The sequence below is a fragment of the Lolium rigidum genome, chromosome 1 (genome assembly GCF_022539505.1).
Source record: "Lolium rigidum isolate FL_2022 chromosome 1, APGP_CSIRO_Lrig_0.1, whole genome shotgun sequence".
In the NCBI taxonomy this organism is placed as follows: domain Eukaryota; kingdom Viridiplantae; phylum Streptophyta; class Magnoliopsida; order Poales; family Poaceae; genus Lolium; species Lolium rigidum.
Genome location: NC_061508.1, coordinates 16,069,186 through 16,074,788, shown reverse-complemented (window position 1 = coordinate 16,074,788; position 5,603 = coordinate 16,069,186). Strand labels below are relative to the sequence as shown.

The window sequence follows — 5,603 nt, the reverse complement described above, 5'->3', positions numbered from 1 at the left end:
CAAGAGGGAGTATTTATGCTCGATAGTGGGTTCATGCCTCCATTGAATCTGGGACGGTGACGAGAAAGTTCTAAGGTTGTGGATGTGTTGTTGCCACTAGGGATAAAACATCAATGCTTTGTCTAAGGATATTTGTTTTGATTACATTACGCACCATACTTAATGCAATTGTCTGTTGTTTGCAACTTAATACTGGAAGGGGTGCGGATGCTAACCCGAAGGTGGATGTTTTCTGGCGCCGTTGCCGGGGAGCATAGCTTTATTTGGAAGTTCACTTGGATTGATATTGTTCGCTGCAAATTCTCCATCATGGGTAAAACTCGCGATCCTAAAGTCGCCATATTACCATCCACTACAAGAAAAGGTACAACTCTGTCACATCCCAAAATTTTCCAAATTTTGGAATGTGAAATTAAAATAAAATTTAAACTTGGTTGGTTGTCTTGATTTAAATTTTACAATGAAATAAAAAAATGCTGGTGTTACTTAAAACTATTTCCCAAAAATAGAGTTTTCAAAAACATGCCTTGCATTCATAAGCATCATGGCATCCTTGCATTCCCTAGAAAATTTGAGCGAAATTCAAATTTATAAAGAAACCTTAAACCCGAAGGAATGCAAATAAAACCATATAGGCCTTTGTGCCAAATTCAGATTTTTCAAAATATTTTAAAAGTGATTCCAAAATATTCTTCGTTGAATAAGGAATCCGCTAATATTTTATTTGTATTTCTCTGACTTGATTTGACTCACTTTTGATCAAATTAAATTTTCAAATTAATTCAAATATTAAATCAGTTAAAAAAAAAAGAACGGAGCACTGGCCAGGACAGCTCAAAACGAGCCGACCCAGCCACGGCGCGCGACTGCCGAGCGGCCAAGGCCAGCTCAAGGCATCGGCAAGCAACATCCCCAGGCTGCTCCTCCACTCTTTTTCTTTTCCTTCCTTGCTGTCATATGGGCCCTACTGCCACATCATCGTCATCAATCTTCAGCCACGAACGGACACAACTATGACGGCCTACGTTTTCAGTTTCTGTGTGTTTACTCGTCAATTGATTCCGGGCGTTTTAAGCCACCATTTAACGAGCCGTTTGTTCCTACTTAAGCTCCACATCCTCCTCTTCATTTTCCCCCAAAACGCCACATCCCGAGAGCCCCCAGGCTGCTCGAATTTGTCCTCACATGTCCGCAGTACCGTCGCGGTAAATCGTCGATTGCGGTGAGCACGGTCCATCTTTTTGCCTCTAGTTTCTTCCAAACTTCCTATTTCTTCATTGCGCACGTCACAGGCTTTGTTTCGTGATTTTTGGTGCACCACAGCGACGGCGCCATCTTCGTTTGTGAGCACGTCCGCGGGACAATTTTCCGGCGAGCGATTTCCGGCGAACTACTGTACCTCGACGTGCGCGACTTCGCCATCGAGTTCCCCTTGCGAAGACGAGCTCCGTTGTCTGCTACGCCATCGCCAACAAGCACGGGAACATCAACCGCAGCGACCACGACCATATGTTCCAGTGACCTGTGTTTTCCCTACGTGAGCCTCTTTTCATTTGTTTTCTTTCTCTTATCTATTACTTCTTCCTAGCAGCCATAAGATCTAGATCCTAAGGCTGATACTAGACCACTTAGATGAAGGGGTATGCACCAATCAGAATCTGCCACTTGTCATATCTGTTTCTGTTTTCGAATTTTTAGACAGAGAAACATAGAAACTTGTAAAAATCATAACTTAAGTTCTATTTATCCAAATTTAGCAAACTTCGTGTCCCTGGAATCATAAAAACGTGTACAATACAGTAGACACATAATATTGCACTTTTGCATCATTTTTATACACAGTTTTTGCAGAAACTAAAATAGAGTATATTGACCGCAAAAATAGTTCTACAAATTATTTTTGGGTTAATTCCTTTTGCTATTAGCAGAGATTTGAACCCTCTGTACAGTAGCATTAGAAAATAAAAATGTTACCTATACATTTCTCTTGTAGTATCTATTTAGTGTTGTAGATCTTTTCTAATGATAGGAAATGTTTTTAATTATTAATTCAACACTAAAATTTTTCCATGGCATCATGCATATAGTTGAAAACCAGAGAACATGTTAAGTGTGCCGTTCATGTTTAATCCACATATTGCATACATATTTTATTTGTGGTTGTCTATATGTTGCTATGTGTTTATGGAGTGAAAATTTTATTTGTAGATTGTGATTGTGTTGATTGCAACGAGTGTTTCTGCGAAGAGTGTACCAACTCATCTCACAAAAGGCAAGTGACACACCCTCACAAATGTCCTAGATTTTATTCATGCACCGTAGTGATTTTTGTAGCAAGTCTAGGGATATGCTTTGCTTTTGTAATCCCAGTAGATAGCTACTTCCACTCGACCATCTTTTGTCGCCATTAAACTTAGTAGGATGCTTAGCTATGCTATGAAAATGTTTTTCCGGTGGTTAAAGAAAAACAACTAAGTTTAATGAACTACCCGGGTGAATGGTGGAGCTTTGGAGCGGGTGGCCGCATCGGGGGCCTCGTCAACGGCGATACCCCGGTGTGAGTACACATTTGCGGAAAGTCACCCGGGATTAAAGAGATTGTAGACAACCTTGCTCATTAGCTTACCGTACAACCACATGCTATATGGGCTCGGCTTGACGGAGTATGTTGTGAGAACCCGGGCCCTACGTGACGGATGATGTAGGGGAATGTAGGTCGGTACGGGTCCGTAGAGAATGGTCCAGGGGATCACTTCGGAAAAATCTCGTCCTAGTCGACATCTCGTCCATTTGAGCAAAATGTGCATCATGGAAGAAGAACGAGGCTAGGTCATGTGGGTAAATTGTACAACCTCTGCAGAGTGTTAAAACTAAGTACTTAGCCGTGTCCCCGGTTACGGACAATTTGAGCGAACTGACAAGGATCCTGTTCGAAAGTCTCCTCATCCCAACTTCTTAAATTATAAATTTGATGGGTGAACAAGGGTAGGAGGGATTCACTGGTTTCCATCAGTGGTATTCCAGGTTCATTGATTTCTATCAATGGTACCGCTTAATTAGTATGAAAGAAAAGGTTTTGTCAAATGATAGGAGAAAACTGGCTTTATGCAAATTGCCTGAGCTCTACCAGCCAAATGTACACTTAAGTGTTAGGTTGCCATTTGAGTCCACTATAGTGTCATCTTGCCAATACAATTCCAAATGTATTGACCATTCGTGGCTGCAACTTTTCATGTTGCAGGTTACAACTACGAATGAAGAACGTTGGATTAGGGTTACGAGTCTTCGCTCAACATGTCTGCCTGTGGCATCATGAAGAAAGATGGCTCCATGCTTTATGCTTTACTTTTCCGCTGTGAACTCTGAATAAGTGCTAGCTGAGATGCTATGCAAGTTGTAATGAACTATTTTACTTTCTGGATCATGCGATGTAATAATGACCTTTGCTATTTGATATTACATCTTAAACTGTGTGTGCTAGCAGTTCGATCCGGGACTAGCACTTTTGCACAGGGATCGGCACCCTACCGGGTGAGGTCACTACAGATGGTATCAGAGCATTGTGTTGACCTTAGGTTCGTGACCCTAGGATTGGATTAGAGATAGGAAGGCCATATGATGAAAAACCCATATAATCCTATCTCTATTAAAATACGGTTGATTTGTGAACTTCTAGTATTCTCATCTACTCCATCTTCAAAAATGTTTTCCTCTTGCCTTAGATGACCTACCTTAAGAAATTCATCAAGGAAGTAGAGATGATGACCTTGTACCTGAAGTGAGGGACTGATGCTTCATGTGATATTCTTCGACTCCGCAAGAAGGATTTTAGGGAAGACCAATGAAGAACTTGAAGAAAGACTTCGATGCAAACTGCACAACACACGAGGATACACCGAAGGAGTGGAATAGAAAATTGATGCATCCAATATAGAAATAGACTAGACCACCATTAGTTCTCTTTTAGCGAACCAACGATAAAGTAACAAAGTATTGATCTTACCAAAATGTGGTATGACCATACTATTTTGTTTGTGTTGAACCATGTGGCTTGATGCTTGTTAGATGATTGTTGTTTGCTGAATTGCTTTGATTTGCTGTGTTTGGGTAGGAATTCTCCCTTAGAATCTTTCTATCTATTCTCATCTATACCCAACCCAGAGAATGTTTTCTCGGCAACTCACCATGAAGACAACAGTAGTGAAACCAACCCTAATGTTTCCTATCAGGGTGAAAAAGGATATAGTGTGAGATACGCAAAACCCTAGTTAAGGACGATAGAAATGTTTTCAAAACAGTTCATCGTAATTTTTTTCAAATGGCGAGGTTGACCAAGTGTTAGAATACGAGATTCAATAAATCAAATACGGAGTAATGATCTGGGTGCAGGATGGATTGATCACCATTCCTATTACTCTTATTATTCGCTTTCGTAATATTGACTTTGCGAATCTAGAGAGACATGCCTACAAAAGAGATATCGGCGAATGAGCCTAAACCCTAGGGTGGATAAATATTATACCCTTATAGTAGGCAAGTGTTGCCAAGCGTAGGACTACAACGAGATTGAAGATCTAGCCACTAGGTGAAGAGTGGTGGAAGGTTGCTTCGTCGAAGATACCAATAAACAAAGATGAGAAAAGTCGTGAAGTCCTCTCGTCTTGATGTCCTGGTTGACCCAAAGACTGACCCATCAGTATCAGAAGTAGTTCAACAACCAACCATTTGGATTAGAAGTCCTACTATGAAGGAAACCTATTCGACCTTCGAGAGATATGTTTTTCATTATATGCGAATAAACATTCGCCTATTGGATATTAACTCAGAAGCCATAGATATTTCAAAATATGACCATAGGTCAAGTCATATCCTCGGATGTGCCAAACCATACCAAATATGAGATTAGCCTAAACCCAAGACCAAAGACTACCTACAATTTTTTTTTAAGGGTGGTAGCCCACCCCAAACATATTCCAAACCCATCTTTCTTTCTAGCCTCCTCAAATCTCGGGGACGAGATTCCATTTAAGGGTGGTAGTCTGTCACATCCCAAAATTTTCCAAATTTTGGAATGTGAAATTAAAATAAAATTTAAACTTGGTTGGTTGTCTTGATTTAAAATTTACAATGAAATAAAAAAAATTGGTGTTACTTAAAACTATTTTCCAAAAATAGAGTTTTCAAAAACATGCATTGCATTCATAAGCATCATGGCATCCTTGCATTCCCTAGAAAATTTGAGCGAAATTCAAATTTATAAAGAAACCTTAAACCCGAAGGAATGCAAATAAAACCATATAGGCCTTTGTGCCAAATTCAGATTTTTCAAAATATTTTAAAAGTGATTCCAAAATATTCTTCGTTGAATAAGGAATCCGCTAATATTTTATTTGTATTTCTCTGACTTGATTTGACTCACTTTTGATCAAATTAAATTTTCAAATTAATTCAAATATTAAATCAGTTAAAAAAAAAAGAACGGAGCACTGGCCAGGACAGCTCAAAACGAGCCGACCCAGCCACGGCGCGCGACTGCCGAGCGGCCAAGGCCAGCTCAAGGCATCGGCAAGCAACATCCCCAGGCTGCTCCTCCACTCTTTTTC

General features: G+C 40.1%; 1 long non-coding RNA gene across 1 annotated transcript; it reads left to right on the top strand.

Annotated features, from left to right (window-relative positions):
* The first annotated feature begins 940 nt into the window (after nt 1-940).
* On the top strand, nt 941-2,254 carry LOC124668013. The gene is made up of 3 exons (XR_006991523.1): nt 941-1,222; nt 1,324-1,537; nt 2,209-2,254. It is a non-coding gene; the product is annotated as an uncharacterized LOC124668013 (long non-coding RNA).
* Nucleotides 2,255-5,603: the final 3,349 nt, after the last annotated feature.